Here is a 19,244-nt window from a genome sequence, read left to right on the forward strand (position 1 = left end):
GTGGCGAGCACAAATAAGGGCAGATTTTAGGTTAATTTACTGAATTTGTTGAAAATGCGAGGAATTGATTCAGGTGCCACGTCAGAAAATGTCTGAAACTCACATTGAAGCAGGCGTAGGTGCAGTCCTGCTCTACATAAAGAGGTGGAAAGCTGTGGAAACAAACTGCTGAGACTGAGCCATGTGAAATGGGGGCATGTCCTGTGCTGTCTAGGGCTGGTAGAGGGTAGATCTTCTTTAGGACCCTGCAAATCCTCCTTCATCATGTCCTAAATAAGAGCTACACAGAAGTGAGGGAAAAGAGCAGCTGTTTTCAGATCATCTGCTTTCCTACTCTTGCCTCACCTTGTGCTTTGGGTACCTCGCTTTGGTCATTTCCTTTGTGGTGGGGGAATCCCAGCCTTGCTCACTAGGGGTAGGCAGAGCTGGTGGGTCCTGATCATCAGTGGCCCTTCTGCAAGAGACAGGAGACATTGTCTCGATCTGAGGACTTCTACTCTCAGCTCTCCCTTGCTGTATGGCTGGCTGGCCTGCTCATAAATCTCTGCTATTTGCTGGAATGGTGTTCAATCTCAGTTCAAATCTGTACTAGTTTATAACTTTAAAAGTTCTACAGAGGTCCAAGAGCATTTCAAAAGCAGCTCAGCTGTCTGTGCTGGGGGAGTATGGTCATGAGGAGGAAAGGGTTACCTTGTCAGGCTTTTCCAGTGAAGCTGACTTGCCTTTGCTTATGAAACAATGCTCTTTACGATGCATTTAATGCTTTGTTTCATGAATATATTTGGCTTTAAGGCCTCCAGAGCAGCTTTTGATGGCAGAGAACATACAGATGTGGCCCTCAGTGACATGGTTTAATGGTGGACTTGGCAGTCCTGGGGTAATGGTTGGACTCGATGATCTTAGTCTTTTCTAACCTAGTTGAGTCTACGATTCCATGATTATGGTTTCCTGAGAGTCGAGCACTTAACTTAGGAAATTCTAGGATCCTGAATGCTTCCAAACGTTGAAATCAGTCCTCTCCATCCCCGCAGCTTTAAAAACCAAGGGCAGAGCCTGCTGCAGCCCAAGGCTCGGCAGGGAGAGCCGGGCAGCCCCTGCGGCGCTCAGTACCATGGACAGCGGTGGGACAGCGCAGCCCCCACCCGTGGGCCACCGCTCGTGGGGACCAGCCCAGCTCCCAGCCTACCACCGGCCACCCAGCAGGTCTCCTCCTGACCCTGATGGCGTGAGACTGCCGCCCTCTCTGCTCCATGCCTTCAGCCTTCGAGGGTTTTTCTTGCAGCAGCAGCTTTTCTCAGCTAGGCAGTTTTAAAGTCTTTAAATCATCGGATCCTTCAATCCCAGGTTGGAAGGGACTTCAAGGATCATCTGGACCAACCTTTCTAGGCAAAGCATGACCTACGTGAGATGACCCAGCACCCTGGCCAGCCCAGTCTTAAGTGTCCAATGTTGGGGAATCCACCACTTCCCTGGGGAGGTTATTGCAGTGGTTGGTTGTTCTCAGTGTGAAAAATTTCCTCGTGTCCAGTTGGAATTTCCGCAGTTGTGCCCATCACCCCTCATCTTTTCCATGGGACTCCTTGTAAAAAGGCAGTCTCCATCTTTGTAGCCATCCTTTAAATACTGGGATATGGGGAGCTTTCTTTTCTCCAGACTAAAAATAACACTTGGTTTAGAAGTGTAGGGGAGGGTACCTCCACACTTGTTATTTGCACATGAGGTGTTCTCAACCTACCTTTGGAGCCTTTTGTTCAAAAGCAGAAAACTTGGATTTTAACACGTTTTCTGTGATACCCACATGAAGCAGTGCCCCTGTATCACTGCAGATAGCTGGAACATGAGGAGGAATACAACAACAGGTATTTCTGAGAAAGGAGATTCAACTTTTTCTTTTTGGGGGGGGGCGGGGGGGGGATCTACTAGCAATTACAGCTCTAGAGGGTCTGTTATTGCTCTAAAGGTTCAAGTGACCTTGTTCTAGTTCTAGAAGAAGGTTACCTATCACAGCATCCCTTCTGCTCACCAGGTGGAAAGTACTGAGAGATGATTACAAGAATCTTTCAGGTTGCATGTTAAACTCCTATAATTTTAATGTATAGAAAAAGAACCACCTTTGAGCCTGGGGAGGAGCAGTGTACAGCAACTTGTCTGTAGATGCTAATCAGGCTTATTGGAGAACACAAAAAAAAGCTTAAACTGCAAAAGAAAACTAATTGCAAAACCTCAGGTGAGAAACCCACCTCCAAGCATTATTTTGTTGTACCTCTGATCAGGACACTGGCGCTGAGTGCAGAGAGTTGAGGACATCAAAGCAGCAGCTATGCATAACCAAGGAGCATTAATAATTGCTGAGAAACTAGTTCAGTGATCTCATAAGAGCAAGAAGCAGAAAAGGGATGCCAGATCCTCATGTGATGCCTGTAGTCAACAAAGCTGTCAAATCACCTTGCCAAATCACCAAGATTGATTTCTTGCTCAACATTATGTTCTAGATTCGTGGCTATTTGTACTTTCTTACACCACATAGACACTTGGCCATCAGCTCATTGCTTCTATGTGGAAGCTTCCTGATGTAGTTAGATTCAAAGGGTCATTTGTCTCACACTTTCAGCAAACTGAAGTAAATGCATGGGGGATCTACTGCTTTGCCATGACCAAATCATATTCCTGGCCATACCAGCCTTGTATGCAGTAGGGCACTGGTTCTGGGTCCAAGGAAGGCTACCTATGGAAGCCAGACTAGATCAGAGATGATCTGGACCATGGTTGCTCTGGGATGTGTCTTAAACATTGGTCCGGTGTTTCAGAAGTATCCATCAGAGATCATGGCCACATTTAAATTGGCACTGTACAAGCACATATTCCTTGGCCTGAGGCTTTTGTAATCCATAGAGGGACAGAATAGACAAAGGTTGGATTATGGTCTCCCTTTCTCAGTTGGGAAATGACTCAGGCTTTGCAATATCTAGTTTCAGACTAAGGGATAGAGGAGTCCGTATGTGTTTGTGAAGAAGGGGTTGGATATCACAATATGCTGTACTACAGAAGCAGGTCCCTCTGGATAAGGGTGACTAGAGCTGTTCAGGTTTCCTGAGTCCTGCACTGGTGCTGCATGTTGGGGAAAGATGGCTCTGGCAGAGGCCTTACTCTCGTCTTTGGCACCTGGACGCCATGCGCATCTATGCTTGCGGGAGGATGTTGTAATTCTGGGAATGTTGAGTTCTTGGGTCCTTCTAATGCTCTGAAGTTGAAGGAACTGGCAGGAGTTTGCCCTGGAAGACTGGACTTGCTGGGAAATCCCACCTGTAAGAAAAAGAGGTGTGAAAGACTCTGAAACACAGACTCTGGCGCAAAGTATGTAAGAATGTCCTCTCATCTCCTTGCCAATGAATCTTCTAATAGATACCGATCCATTGGCTTTCTTCGGGTACCACAAAGCTTTCTTTGGGTACCACAGATTGGTTGTCTCTGGGTGCTGCTCTGCATTAGGCAATGTTACATCTACCACCAAAGCTTTCATGGGACCTTGGGGACAGGCTTCCTACAAGCCCAGACAAGCATTACAAAAACTGTTTCTCAGTGCAAGTTTCCCACAGCCAAAGAAATTCCTGGCAGGGGCCACACCTGCCTCTGAACTTGTTTAACACCAGCCTACTAAATGGGTGAAGCTGATAGGGACTGGAAGCCACTGGAAAACACGCGGCCCAGCCCAATCTGAACATCTTTACCTGGGGCAAAACTTTCCTCTACAGAGAAGGGGACAGATGTCAACTCCAGTACTCTGCTTCTCTTGAGGTGCTTGTTTCCACCCTAGGGAAGAGAGCTGAGACTCACAGTAGGTGTCAACTGGAGTAGCCCAATACTGGCATTGAGAAATGTAACCCTGCATGAAGGCAAATCAAAATCATTCCTCATTAGAGATTTGAGATGGGCCTTGCAGAGGAATCTGGGCTCTGAAACCCCTCTGTGAAATTCTTGGGTGCGTTGTGACACTTATGTTTTCCTGGCAACGATATACACCCTTTTGTTTTTCACTTGGAACGAGTTTTTCCTGGTCTGGAAGTGTCCCAAGTGAGAAGAAAAAACTGATATCTCAGCTGCTTAAGGACTCACGGGAACACCTTTGAGAGATTTTAGTGTCATTTATCCTGAGCCTGAAAACAAAACCCGGTTTGGCCTTTTGCTTTTGAACCAAGACACTATAATTTAGGGCAATAAGAATGAAGAGAACGGAGTTGGGTATTTTTGGTAAAAAATATTCTTAGTCAAAACTAGTTGTATCCCAAATACCACCTTGGATCAAAAATAGTTGTGCTTCATTGGAAAAATAAAATGGAATAAATTATATTTTTCTTGTTGTCTTCCCCAAATAAACTTTTTCCTGTTTAATTTTTCAATGACACTTTATGTTCAAATATTAGTCTGATATTTTGTAAAGGTTAAATTTTACAAAATGAAACCAAAGGTTTACTGTAACTTGAGTCTGTGGCCTCTACGGAATTGTTTTGTTTTACTGACTTTTCTACCTGAAAAATCCAATAGGTTGTTTCTTCTTTTGGAGGGGGGGGGGGGGGGGGGGTGGTGTGTGTTGTTAGTGGGTTATTTTGGGGGGTGGTTGGGTTTTTTGTTTAGTTTTTTGCATTCTCAATATATGATTTGATTTGCTTGAGCCTTTTACACTGAAGCTGAGATCCCCACAATACTTTGAAAGGGATAAAATGTAGAAAACCAGACTGCAGCCTTAGCTAAATGCCTATATTTTTGGCATACTCTGGTTATTCACCTGAATAGAAGATCTCTGGCATGTCTCTTGGGACTTTTCCCTCCTTTTACACGTTTCACTCCTCTCCTTGTACATCGTGATGTCAACATTGTTGGCTGCTGTTTCTTTACTTATCTGGGACATAGACATTCCCCATCTAGCCCAGACTTGCAGTCTATTTTAGTCTACCGTCCAACACCAAACAGGTGTCAAATCCCTGCATTCAGCAGAGGCAGGACAGTTGAATGGAGAGGTCCACTGGAGCTCTTAGACACTGGTCCTTCTGCAAACTCTCCATCAGGAATCCTTAAGCTGTTGATTGCCAAGAACTGGGCGAATGCACCAAAGGAATGCTTGTTCTGTGCTTGTCCTTGCTATGTTACCCTCCTGGATCAAGCTCCACCACAGTGATGGAGCCAGGGAGCGAGGATATATGGACTAGCAATGGACCATGGTGGTCCATTGGTCTAAAAGTGCAGTGATTAGCTTAATTCTCAAGTGTGAGAGTTAACTTTGGCTTCATGAAAGCCACCACAGACGGATGCAGAACTAGCTGTCTTTGCACCTAGCTGGGGTCTAATTCAAATAGTTTGGAGGGGACATCTGCACTATCTTTCTTAGTCTCAAAGAAGCTTGTATTCTTGCATTAACCATTGAAAAACGTATCTGGAGGTTTCCTGACCACTGGGGAATGTGTGGACATGGCAGGGAATGTGACAGCGCTTCACTCCTAGGCTGAGTTCAGCCAAAATATAGCCACATACATGGGATAGCTCCCAACAGGCATTTGAGATAGGGGCAATTATCTCAGTGGTTAAGTTTCTGGTGCAGGTTCCCTGGCTCACTTCATGTTTTGTCAAGTGCTTCCCTGCATGGTTCTTGAGCTGGTGGTAGGATTTTCCATCTCAGTTTCCCTTCATGAGGTGGAGGATGACTCCGGTGTTTCTGCATCTGAGGAGCAGGCCCTTTGGCTTGGCTAGATTCTCTTTTCACCTACTTTCTTATGTGCAACTGAAACTATTCCTGAATTTGGCTGAGGGCCATGTGAAACCATGTGGTTGCAACTGGTAGGAAACCTATTAGTGGAATCCCATGGGAACAAAAGGCAGCACCTAGTGCAGGGTCCAGAGCAGCAACTCTGGGGAAAAGCATGCAGATATGAAGCAAGACTCTAACTTGTGATGTGATTTTGCATAAAGAGCACCCTGATTTCTGCAGGATGCTGAGTTTTATGCTGAGCTGTAAGCACAAAGAGAAGAGGCTTGTGAGTCTCAGAGCTGTAGCCCATGAACCTGCATGTGTGTGCAGGTCTGCGTGTCACATCTGAGGCTTGCTTAGATCCATCTGCTGCACTGAATCACAGAAGCAGGTGAGTTATCTGAGTAAGATGGGAATCTTTCCTTTCCCCTTCTTGCAGCTGGATCATGAGTGTGCCATTGGCACAACTCCCCTGCAGGTTAACAACTTAGAATGCCCTGTGCTTTGCCTGGCTATGATAAATGACTAACTAATACTAAGCACTTCTTTGTGAAAGAGGGTGGAACTGGTGAGGGGTATTTTGTCTCAGAGAAGATCTCTGGAAGCCCTGAGTTAGTGCTAGGAGGATTTGATACTTGAAGGGGGCTTATATTTCCATTCCATGTGGAGTAAATATTGTTTCACATTATGTTTGCTCTGCACAAAACTTGAGTCAGGTTCACCAGGGTCTTCTCCACTGTGACTCTTTAATGATAGCATCCATGGGAGTGCAAGTAATCCACCCATCAGGACTATTATTCCATTAAGACACCACAGTAGGATGTAAAGGGTTTTACCTCCATACACATAGTACTCTCTTTCTTGGGATGGAGACATCGATAGGCTAGGATAGGAAAGTTCTTAGGAAGACTTACTGAACTTACTACAGTTCTTGCTCCTGAACCATCCATCATGAAGGGTCCTTGTACCACACAGCTCAAGCTCTGCTGTGTTAATAAACAAATGAAAACTATCAGCTGATCCAGATTTAATGATTTTTGGACAAATCTTCATTGTTTTTCCATGAGCCTTTTGAATTTAAGTTACCCGTGGGTCTGACTCATGTGTGTCTCAGACATTTGTGCATGAAACTGGGCTAGGCTGTAAGAGAGGTCATGCAGTTTGCCTTCTCTCCTCCAGACTTTCAGTGCAGAAGAATCAAGACCAGGGATCAAAAATCAACAACTTGATCCTGGAACTGGGAGTCAGGAATTAATTTGAGACTAAAAAGCCAACTGGAATCCCTGCTGGTGCTGGTATAAAGGAGGAGGAGATGGATCAGGGAAGGAGAGAGAAATGGCTGGTGATGCTCAGACTGGTATTTGCAGTAGTGCCTCAATGTAATCAATGTATGGTTTTGGTGCTCCTGTCCCTTGCTTCTGTTGGTGTCTATGATGAGCCTGTGAGCAGCGCAAGGGAGAGACAGGCTTTTGCTGTCAGAGCAGGGCTTGAAGAGCATGCTCGGCATATGGCCTCAGGAGAAACAAAGTGCTGATTAGCTGCTTGTGTGGTGAGCAGCATTCATCAGGGGAGGAAATGAGGCAGGGGCTGGGGGGGATCCATGATCCCTTGCCTCCAGGTGTGCTACCTGCTGCACTGCAAAGCAAAGCACAGCTCCCTGAGTGGTCTTTGCAGCTAAACTGGGGCTACCAGGGCTTGGGCAATGCCTAGAAAACCAGAAAAAGACACTCTGCGACTGAGAAAAGGCTTTGGAAAACGCCAGGCTGGGTCTGTACTGAGATCAGCACGGCCCCAGGACTTGTCAGTATGTGTTCTGCACTGCGGGTCTGGTGGTTTACCGTGCACAAGATGACTGCACTGAAATTCTGCTTGCTCCAGGCATTACACAAACCGGGCTGGAGTGGCTGCATCCTCAGACAGCAGCCTGCAGAAGACCTTGCCTTTCAAGGTCCTCTTGCCCATCAGACCCAGCTCTGCTGTTGGAGGATGCAGCATTAAGGGCAGTGGGCTTGTAGATCATGTCCTGCAGGCAGTGAAGCAGTTTGGGAGGCACTAGTTTGGCTAGACACCAGCAGTCATTAAGTATCTCAGTGTAGATGTAAAGGCTCATAGGGGCTGAATGGCGATGACAGTGGTAGCTTAATTTGGACACTGCTGAACCTCTGAGCGCCGGGCTTTGCTGCGTGTGTGATCCTTCAGTATCGTGTATGAACGTGCCTTTGACCTTGGGCCTGCAGACCTCATTGCCTCGAGGAAATGCTGAGTCCGTGAACTCGTCAGCTTTTAGGCCGGTGGAGCGAGGACGAGACCCACCCTGAGATGCATTAGATAGAATGAATTAGGAGACGTGAGAGAAAAATCTGATGCAACAGCTGACCTCAGAGGGAAGAAGGCGAGGGGAAAGGTTCAAGGTGATGACTTTCCTGGGCACTTTTTTCCTCAGTCTTTTCTTTACTTGATGGTTTCTCGCAAACCCTTCCTACAGCATGGCAGTATTATTGGCCACAGTCTAAAGGGTGATATTAGTGAACCTGTAAGGTTTTCCCTGTGATGCATGAAAGAAATCTCCTGTCTTAAGTTATGGAACAGAATCAGAGTGGTTTGGGTGGGAAAGGATTTTAAGATCATCTGTGTTTGGCACTGTATATGTGCCTTTGGTTCATGTTTACATGGCTTAGAGTAGTCTAACCAAAAGAAGGCAGCTACTGAAGCTGTCGTCCAGTGAAGATGCTTGCAGGAGAGAGGTTTTCTGTGTGACATCCTTTCTCAGCTGTGGTGCCACCATGGACTTGGCTGCAGGGGTCAGAGTTATCACTACATAGGCAAAACGACTGCACAACCGGGACAAAAAACATGAGTGAAGGTTGAAGGGTCAGCCTGATCCTCCTGTTATTCCTGGTGAACAGAAGGCTCTAGTGAGACCTTAGAGCATCTTCAGTGTCTAAAGGGGATGCAGGAAACCTGGAGAGGGGCTTGGGTCAAGGCCTGTAGGGACAGGCCAAGGGGAATGGCTTTAACCTGCCAGAGGGGAGACTGAGATGAGCTCTTAGGCAGAAGCTCTTCCCTGGGAGGGTGCTGAGGCGCTGGCACAGGGTGCCCAGAGAAGCTGTGGCTGCCCCATCCCTGGCAGTGTTCAAGGCCAGGTTGGACGCAGGGGCTTGGAGCAAGCTGCTCCAGTGGAAGGGGTCCCTGCCCGTGGCAGGGGTTGGAGTTGGAGGAGCTTTAAGGTCCCTTCCAACCCAAACCATTCCATGATTCTATGATATTGCAATTGGGGCTTTGTCCATAAGCGTCCCAGTTTCAGGCTTCTCTGGACAAAAGGGAAGCAAAGAGATTCCTTTGCTTTCGTGCAGGTTGAAGCCTCCACCCTCATCACCTTGCAAACACCAAAATCTTCCCAAGATCTCTGACAGGAGCCCCAGAATAGTACTGGTGGAGTTGCTTTTGTACTTTGGGGGTAGTGATGATGACACTTCTCTTCCTTATGCTCAGACTTCAAAGTCAGCTTCTACCTTCACTTTGGGGCAATGAATAATAATAACGTATTCCAAGCCTGGCTCCATCTGTGGCTCAGCATAGAGCAGCTCAATGTGCCAAGAATATTTTCCTCATTGCCATGATTTTTCTCTCCTTGCATTTGTGATGAAAAAATAGAGCAGACAGGAAGGGTTTACGGGTGTCTTTTGGTACAGGAAAAGAATTAAGACATCCGGATGACTACACCCTGCCATAAATCTTTTATGCATTGGTAGAGAAAGACCAAACAACATCAGATTAGCAACTTGCAGTAAACAGTATAGGCGGTACCAGCCTCCTGTAAACAAGTGCAAGCAAATCTTGAGGTTTCCTAAGGGTCAGATAGGAGACAGTGGGCCAAAGTTCCTTGCTTGTGCAGAATGCCACTCTGGATGCTCTGCAGTGTTTATGCCTGGGAAGAATGTGTCTCCCTGTCATAAAGCTCTTCCTTTGCCTGAAAAGCATCTGTAAAACATTTTGCTTTCTTATTGACAGGAGGCATGTAGCCCACACATCTTTGTCCTGCTACCACAGCGGTACCCATGCAGGGAGCAAATGAATAAGACAGAGATGTACTTGGTATTCCAGAAGCATGAAGAAATTAAAGGGAACAGGAAGACCAGATCCTCAGCCAGAGTAAACTAGCAGCTGTGCTGATTTATAGCAGCAAAGAAAATGGACCAAAGGGATCCCAATTTCGTTTGTTGCTAGAGGAGAAGGGTAGAGGTGATCACCTTGGGCTATCTGCAGACTGATGCTGATGATATGGGGGTATGACCTCCTGGAGCTGGTGGTGCCAGCAAGTCTGCCCACAGATAACACAGGGAGGTACCAACACTTGCTGCATTATTTTGCTGTTATTGATCTGGAGCCTGACCCTGTGCTCTGCAGCATGAACCTGAGTGCTCTTTGGGGCTGGAGTGAAGGGGTGTGAGGATGCTCCCGTGGGGCAGAGGATCCATTGCTAAGGCAGGGCATCCCCAAGGTGCTGATGGGGATGTCAGGGAAGAGAGGAAGGGAACTACAGCCCCCTTAGACCATCTCCCTGGGAAATTTGCCTCCATCACTTGCACTGAGGCAGAGAGAAAAGGTGGATCCAAGCCGTCAGTCCCTGAATCCACCTTTCTGTTTGCTTTTGGTGTCATGTGGGCCACGTTTCCTTGGGGAAGCAGCAGCAGCAGGAGGGTGGGCAGGTGAGGAGCCAACTGCAGGTGGCATTTGAGACAAACAAAGCAATTAAACTTTTACTTTTTCCTCCCATAAAGGGGACCAGCAGTTTCGAACAGGCAGGAATGCGGCTCCCGATTCCTGCTCCTTAATGGGCTCGGGGGTGGAGTTCTGACAGACTGGCTGGCAGTCACGTCATTGTAATGACAGCGCTTTGCACTTAACACCTTTTACCTGGGGGATCTCAAAGCGCTGTATAAACATCCATTCAGCTCCTGGCACCGCAGAGCTGCATTGTTCTTTTGATGTAGCAGAGGAGAGGGCGGGGAATTGGGAGCAGGGAGATTAAAAAGCAGAGATAAGCCCGAAAATAATGCCTATGGTTGCGCTACAAACGTAGCCCAATGGAGAACAAGCCTGCAGTCCTCAATACCTGTGCCAGTGCCTCAAGTCCGTGCCCTTCCATGGCCAGTTTAAATGGCTTCAGTTAAATGGCTTTAACCTGCCAAAGGGGAGACTGAGATGAGGTCTTAGGCAGAAGCTCTTCCCTGGGAGGGTGCTGAGGCGCTGGCACAGGGTGCCCAGAGAAGCTGTGGCTGCCCCATCCCTGGCAGTGTTCAAGGCCAGGTTGGACACAGGGGCTTGGAGCAAGCTGCTCCAGTGGAAGGGGTCCCTGCCAGTGGCAGGGGTTGGAGCTGGATCAGCTTTAAGGTCCCTTCCAACACAAACCATTCGGTGATTCTATGACTCCAACAATGACTGCTCCATACCGCCCCTGATATTGACCTCCTTGGGGTAGTTGCATGGCTCTGGTGACAACTTTGGGCTGGGTTTTGTTCTTGCTTATGGCCCTTTACAGCTGTCCCTAGCACACACTGCAGAATGTGACATTGATACAGCAGGAAGGGTCCCTGGAGCAATGCCATTCAGTATTGGCTCATGCATGCCACCTTGTTCCTTGCCCCTTTTGCTTCAGCAGTGGCAATAGGGAGCCCTTCTGAGTCCCTAGAGCCGAGGTTTGGTTGTCTTCCAAGGGGCTATTGCACCTCAGGCGCTGCTCAAGATACATATATCAACTGAGGAGTGTCACGGTGGAAACCTTTTGTCCCCTCATTTGCACCAAGGGTGTGAAGGCAGCAGAGCAGGTTTGGCCAGGGCAGAACCAGGAGCAGAAGGGCATGCAAATGGCAGTGGCAGAATAAAGCCCTGCTGGCGCCTGGTACATGATGTTCTATCACAAAACTGATGGCTTGGCTGCCTCTTGTAATGTGGCCATGGTGAAGTCAGGGCACGGTCAGAGGTCTTATGGGGGCACTGTAACTTGGACAGGGTGAATCCAAGGTTTCATTATGGAGTTCAGCTTGGTTTTGGCTCCTCTAAGCCCACTAAGATTTCTCACTGGCTATGCCTGCTTGTACAGTCACCTGCATCGTGGAATCCCAAACTGGTTTGGGTTGAAGGGACCTTAAAGCTCATCCAGCTCCAACCCCTGCCATGGGCAGGGACCCCTTCCACTGGAGCAGCTTGCTCCCAGCCCCTGTGTCCAACCTGGCCTTGAACACTGCCAGGGATGGGGCAGCCACAGCTTCTCTGGGCACCCTGTACCAGGGTCTCAGCACCCTCATAATAAAGAGGGTGACCCCAAGGAATACAAACTAGAAGTGTTCAAGGCCGGCTGGACCCATAGACTTCCCAGACTGAGCAGTCCTCAGAGATGCCTGGTGAAAGGAAACTGGCTTCTTCCATGCTACCAATGCTGTGCAGCTATGCAGAAGTACTAACAGCTGGCAACAGCTGGAGTCACAACATCTTTGCTGGGAGCTGATACTCTATGTTCTTGGCTAGGATGCTGCCGTCTGTGGGAGCAGCCAGGAGTACTGGATGCTACTTTGCAGACACATCAAGGTGATGTTTGCAGACCACATGGGAATGGAAGATTTTGACCTGAGAACTCACTGAGAGCTGCTCTCACAGTATTTGACAAGCTATTCCAGGGCTTCTTTGAGCAATGTCACCCAGGGAATTACAGACCAGTCAGTCTCACCTCTGTGCCTGGCAAAATCTTGGAGCAGATTCTCCTGGAAGGCATGCTAAGGCACATGAAAAACAGCAAGGTGCTGGGTGACAGCCAGCATGGCTTCACTAAGGGGAAATCCTGCCTGACCAATTTGTTGGCCTTCTATGATGGGGCTACAGAACTGATGGACAGGGGTAGAGCAGTTGATGTCATCTACCTGGACTTGTGCAAAGCGTTCAACACTGTCCCACACGACATCCTTGTCTCTAAATTGGAGAGACATCAATTTGATGGATGGACCACTCGGTGGATAAGGAACTGGCTGGATGGCCGCACACAAAGAGTTGTGGTCAATGGCTCAATGTCCGGCTGGAGACCAGTAACGAGTGGTGTCCCTCAGGGATCGGTGTCGGGACCGGTCTTGTTCAACATCTTCGTCGCTGACGTGGACAGTGGGGTTGAGTGTGCCCTCAGCAAGTTTGCCGATGACACCGAGCTGTGTGGTTCGGTTGATAGCTGGAGGGAAGGAATGCCATCCAGAGGGACCTCGACACACTTGTGAGGTGGGCTGATGCCAACCTCATGGAGTTTAACCATGCCAAGTGCAAGGTCTTACACCTGGGTCGGAGCAATCCCAGGCACAGCTACAGGTTGGGCAGAGAAGAGATTCAGAGCAGCCCTGCAGAGAAGGACTTGGGGATTTTGGTGGATGAGAAAATGAACATGAGCCGGCTGCAGTGTGCGCTCATAACCCAGAAACCAACCGTATCCTGGGCTGCATCCAAAGGAGCGTGACCAGCAGGGCGAAGGAGGTGATCCTGCCCCTCTGCTCTGCTCTTGTGAGACCTCACCTGGAGCATTGTGTGCAGTTCTGGTGTCCTCAACATAGGAAGGACATGGAACTGTTGGAACAAGTCCAGAGGAGGCCTCGAGGATGATCAGGGACTGGAGCACCTCCTGTATGAAGACAGGCTGAGAAAGTTGGGGCTGTTCAGCCTGGAGAAGAGAAGGCTGCATGGAGACCTCATAGCAGCCTTCCAGTATCTGAAGGGGGGCTATAGGGATGGTGGGGAGGGACTCTTCATTAGGGACTGTAGTGACAGGACAAGGGGTGATGGGTTCAAACTGAAACAGGGGAAGTTTAGGTTGGATATAAGGAGGAAATTCTTTCCTGTTAGGGTGGTGAGGCACTGGAATGGGTTGCCCAGGGAGGTTGTGAATGCTCCATCCCTGGAGGTGTTCAAGGCCAGGTTGGACGAGGCCTTGGGTGATATGGTTGAGCTTAAGGTGTCCCTGCCCATGGCAGGGGGTTGGAACTTGATGATCTTCAGGTCCTTTCCAACCCTAATGATTCTATGATTCTATGATTCTATAATGTCATGGATGCTGTACTAGCAGTATATTCTGCCTCCTGCTTTCAAGTTGCCAAGGGCTTAGCCAGCCATGGTGGAAATGATACTTCTGATTCTCTTTTCTTGGCAGTGAGGACTTAAAGCTACCAAGTGACTGGGTGAAGCCCTTTAAAACCTCACACTTACCCAGCTTTCTCACAGCCCAAACCGGCTCTGCCTTGTTCTGCAGAAGCAGGAGTACAAAACCTCCTTTTTGTCAGGTTTCAACACATTTCTTATCATTCTTGGGAAGCTCATTAACCACTTTTTTAATGAAAGATTATATTGGTTGACTCTCTGACTAATTTTTCTGGTTGCCGTAGCTGGGTAATAAATAGTCTGTGTGCTTATCTCAGTGACAGATGGCTTCTGTGTTGTAATAGATTGTATCTTTACTTTATGCTGGAGCTCTCCTGTCCCTGGAGGCATTCTTTAGAAAAAGAAAAAGGGAAAAAAAAGAGTAGAAGGAAAGGTGTTTATCTCAACGAGTTTGTAATCTCTGCCTTAAAAAAAAACCAAGAACCCAAAGCTAACCCAAATCTGAAGAGTAATTTATGACTCCAGGTTCATCCCATTTTGTGACAGAGCCAAGATTGTGAGACGAGGAATGATAGTACTGGGTGCTGCTCCATTCCCAAACTTGTGCACTGTGTTTCTCCCCTAACTTCCCTGGCTGCTGCTGGTTAGTAAGAGCCATGTCCTTCCCTGGGGGTCTGCCACTGGATTTACTGCTTTAACACCAGGAGTTTGTTCTTGGTTTGTATTTCTGAGAGGAGGGGCATTGGTTAAATTGACCTAATCTGCAGGAGAGGGGCTTGTGCTGTGTGGCCTTGACCTGTGTTTCCATGCTGCTGCCCGTGGGAAGCCCATGGCTAAACTTGATGGTGTTTGTGTTTCACTAAATCAACTCGTCTTCTTTGGGCTAGGGATAAGGAAACCGGGACTTTTCTAGGAAGGATGGTGCCTGACAGCAGACAGACTACTCCAAGGCTGTCTTGCTCTCCATAGGGATGGAGATATAAATGGTCCCACATTGAGTGGTTGCAGGCTTGAGGCTTTGCATGGTCTAATATGTGTTGACATTCACCTTGAGCATTTCTAGACATGTTTCTGTGCAGGCTGTATTGACTACACTATTGACATGGGAATGGTGTATGTGCCTCATGTGGTAGAAGGCATGGGACTGGCCACCATCATGGCTGTTGCTCTCTTTTGAGAGGCTTAGTGGTGATGAAATGCGATTCAAAATGAAAACGTTTGGTCAAAAGCTGCCTGTTTGGGATTATGTTTTATTTTGGTTTATTTTATCTTGGTTTCTGGTCAATTTTGAAAGTTATCTATTAATTTATTTGATGTTATTTATTTAGGTTTTGGTGCCATCAGGTCATATGTAGAATACACTTGAAAGAACCTCAAGACACTATTGTGTTGAAATAAGGTAAGTAGAGCTATCTAGCACTTGCAGGAGACTAAGAGTGGAGCTCAGCTCAGGTGCCCAGGCTTAGTGGAGGTGTCTGAATCTTCCATCTATCCATCCTGCTCAGGCTTTAAGGCCACCTTGTCCATGCAGTGGACAGCAGAACTTGTTGCTCCAGTGTCAGAGGAGACTTCAGCCCAGTATTTTGGTAAGCATCAGTGTCAAACTCCAAACCTCCTTGGAAGTCCCCTGAAATACACTGCTTGCATTTGAACTTTGAGATCGGAGGGCTGGAGCACCTCTGCTCTGGAGACAGGCTGAGGGAGATGGGCTTGTTCAGCCTGGGGAAGAGAAAGCTCAGTCTATACTGGGACCTGTTTTAATTCCCTGCTCTGTGCTTTGGAAGTCAGGTTGTTCCCCGTACAAGCAGTATGTGACTAGTACACTCTGATCCTTCACATCTTGGCCCTTCTCCAGTACACAATAATTCTCCCACAGGTATCACTCAGGAATGTGCTCAGACCCAGGTGGTTCATCCTCACTGTCCTCCATTCTTGGGAACAGTTGTAAACCAAAGGAGCCTTTCCACCACCTTCTGCTCCTGTCTTTTTCTATCTCCCTTTTCTGAGATTTGCCCTGTTAATGTGAGCTGTATCTGCAGAGCATCTTATCTGTGATGCCCGCTCAGCACAAGCTCAGGTGGCTTTGACAAATGGCTCTTTAGTTTTTCGGGCCCTCAACCTTGCTTTAACCAGTTCCCCAATCTATTCAATGCAGGACTTAAACCACCACCAAATAAAACAGCTCAGCCCCCTCCCTTCTCACTCTGGCATAGCAGAGCACGGTGGTAACAGGCTTTCCAGAGCCCTCATTTTGATTTTGGAGCAGGAGCAGAGGCTGTGGCTGATACACCAGCAAGAAAGAGTTAAGTGAGGAAAGCCTCTAGAGCTCCCAGCTTCTCCTGGTAGCCTGAGCTCACCTGCAGATGCCACTGTGCCTTCAGAACAGTGATCTTGGTAGCAAAATGGGCCACGATGGGTTACTGAGGGTGACAAAATACTGGCACAGGTTGCCCAGAGAGGTGGTAGATGCGCCATCCTTGAAGACGTTTAAGGCCGAGCTGGATGTGGTTCTGAGCACCTTGATCTAGTTGAAGATGTTCCTGGTCGTTGTAGGAGGGTTGGACTAGGTGAGTTCTGAAAGTCCTTTCCAACCTAAACTAGTCTATGATTCTGTTCTCTGTGATTCTATGGAGAGGAGGAGGTGGGCAAAGGAGGAGACTGCGAGAGGAGAAGGTGGATAAATGACAGTCACTCCTAGATACTCAAGTGGTTGTTTTCCCAGACCCACCTTACACTTAAAGATGGTCTGTGATGGCCAAATTAGCAGCCTGTTGCCACCAAGGGCAATCAGCAGCCTGCATTCCCCCATGTGGTCATGGGGCTGGCTATGCATCTATGCATCATATGTGTCTACAGCCAGGATGGATCCTCTGCGACCCTCTTGAGTGCGGCGGCCACTCACGTGTGGCGAGTGGTTCATACTGCTGCCACACTAGTGGGACCCTCATTTTGGCAAATAACTAAGGAACGCTTTCCTGCCTCCTAGGAAATACCTCTTAGATTGTGCTTTGCTATTTCACCCATGCTTGTGCCTTTCATATTCTCACTCCTGACACCTCTGACTTTCTATCTCCAGTGAGAGTTTGTATCAGGTCACAACCTGCCTTGGTCTCAGAGACTTTGGCCATCCCATGCTCCCATGCTCAGTAATAAATGAGTCCTGAGCTGAAACGCTGGCCTGGGTTGGAGGAGACCTGCCTCTCCTGCAGGGAGCACTTGTAGAGGCAGGTCCTTCACCCTCCCTATGGACCAGGCACTGGCCTAATGCCACATCACCCACTCACAAGCAGTGCCAGTATCTGTCTTGTGCCTGTGACTGATACAGTCATGGAAAATGGGCTGGGGAACCAGCTGAGATTATGCTAGTTCTTCCGCTGCCCCAAGGCAGGATCAGCTCTACCTAATCCGCTTCTGACAGATGTCTCTCTAACCTTTCTCAGAAAATAGAAGGACAGTGCTGGTGATTCCAGAACCTCCCTAGGAACTGAATTTCTCCTCCCTGCTGGAAAATTTCTCACTGTGCTTAATCTAAATCCCTTTTGCCTGGTGCAGTTTGATCAATGTCATCTTGTTTTGTCCTGCGTGGATGTGAGGAGCATTGCAGCTGCCTCAGCTGCAAGCCCATGCTAGTGTGAGCTGTGTACATGCAGTGGGGACATGTAGCTAAACCCAATTGAAGCTCCAATGAACGTCCAGTTCAGTCTTTGCTGGCAGACTGGGGTGTTCTAGTCCAGAACCAGTTTCCCCTTTTCTCCCCAGTGTGAGAAGTGAACAAATGCACAACGGAGGGTGCCCATCAGCTGCCTATCACATTGGTGGTGTTCTCCCTCCTCTCTCTAGGGACTCTCACTGATCTTTGGGTAACAGGTAACGTTTGGGATCCTGTTTCTGCTTTGAGATCCCATTTCTGCTTGGAGCGAAGTGTATTCAGGGTGTAGGCTGCTGCCTCGTATTGTGGGATGTGGGGCAGAAGAGAGGCTACAAATCCATTGCATTTGTTAATGCTCAGTCCCAGAGATGTCGTGAAGAGTTGTGCCTCCTCCTCCTGCCTCTCCCATCCCATCTTGTCCCCTCTACCTTCCCCTTAGCAGCATAAGCAGGAATTTCACCTTGTCCTGGCTCCACCTTGCTTCTGAGTTTTGGAAGCTCTCCCACTCACCCAGAGCCTTGGAAGCATCTGAGCTTTTGGCTTAGCCAAGGCAACACAACCTGCCAGGGTAATTAGGACATTCCAAATTCCAGTCACAACTGTCCCCCTGCCCACCTCCACCACCCTCCCTTGGATTAACTCTCTTCCTCTCATAGTTCACCATGCTTGAGGTGTAAAAGCCTCTTGGCTCAGACTTTCCTCAGGCAAACTCTGATTGACTTCAAGGGAGTGGGTTGATTTCAGCAGTGGCTTTGCCAGTGAGATCACAGCCGTGTGCATTGGCCTGCTGATGGCAGCTCCCCCTGCTTTGTTTCTTATCCCTCACTGCCTTCTCCATGCCTTTGTTTTCCAGACATGTCTGGGATCACTGGCCTCCTGCTCTGCCCTTGAGCTCCAAGTGGTCCCAGCAGGGTCAGATGGGGACAGGAGCATGTCCTGATGCAGGGGCTGGATCTTGCCTGACCCCACTTCTAGCAGGAGCCATCCCCAGCTCCTCTACTGGGCTGGGGGGGTTATGAAAGCCCCTCAGCCAGAAAAATACCTTGATACAGAGGCTATGAAAGTGTCCATCCCCACCCCATGGGCTGTGGGGCAGGCTGCCAAGGTGTGCTGTGGATTCACCAGGAGACTGGTACAACCCATGCCTCTTTCTGTACTGTCCTTTCAAGCTCACTGGTACATCCCATAAACACCTATTGCCTTCCTCAGGCTTTCTCCTTAAGCACCAAAGAAGTCAGATACTGAGCCAGCACTTTCACCCAGTAGAGACCAGTGCAACATCACTGAAGCTGATGGAGGGAGGCTGAGCTTAACCTGTGGAGGATCTGGTCCTCTAGTTGTATCTGGCACAGACCTGGCGGAGTCTTCCTTCAAGCACTTTGGCTTTGTTCAGGTTTACCTGAAGCCCACGTTGCCTTTGCAACTATAACAGAATAGTTTTGCAACTATAACAGGATAGGTTTTGCAAATATAACAGGATAGGTTTTGATCAGGAGCTACCCCTCAGACTTCCTTCTGGTTTTACCAAAAAAATCCCCCTAGAGAGCTTAGGGTGCTTAAGAGAAAGACGGCTTTCATACAGCACCCAGATAATAAGTTATTTCATAGGCTGTTTCTGAAGCCAGGAGTTAGCCAGATTTAAAAGGAAAAAGAGAAAGAAAGACAAAGGGAGAAAGAAAGAGAAGGAGAAAGAAAGAAAGAAGTGAGAAAGAAAAAGAGAAAAAA

Source organism: Pezoporus flaviventris, unplaced genomic scaffold, assembly GCF_033815535.1.
Source record: "Pezoporus flaviventris isolate CSIRO_AGI_PZ_B2104156 unplaced genomic scaffold, CSIRO_AGI_Pfla_v1 ptg000188l, whole genome shotgun sequence".
NCBI lineage: Eukaryota > Metazoa > Chordata > Aves > Psittaciformes > Psittacidae > Pezoporus > Pezoporus flaviventris.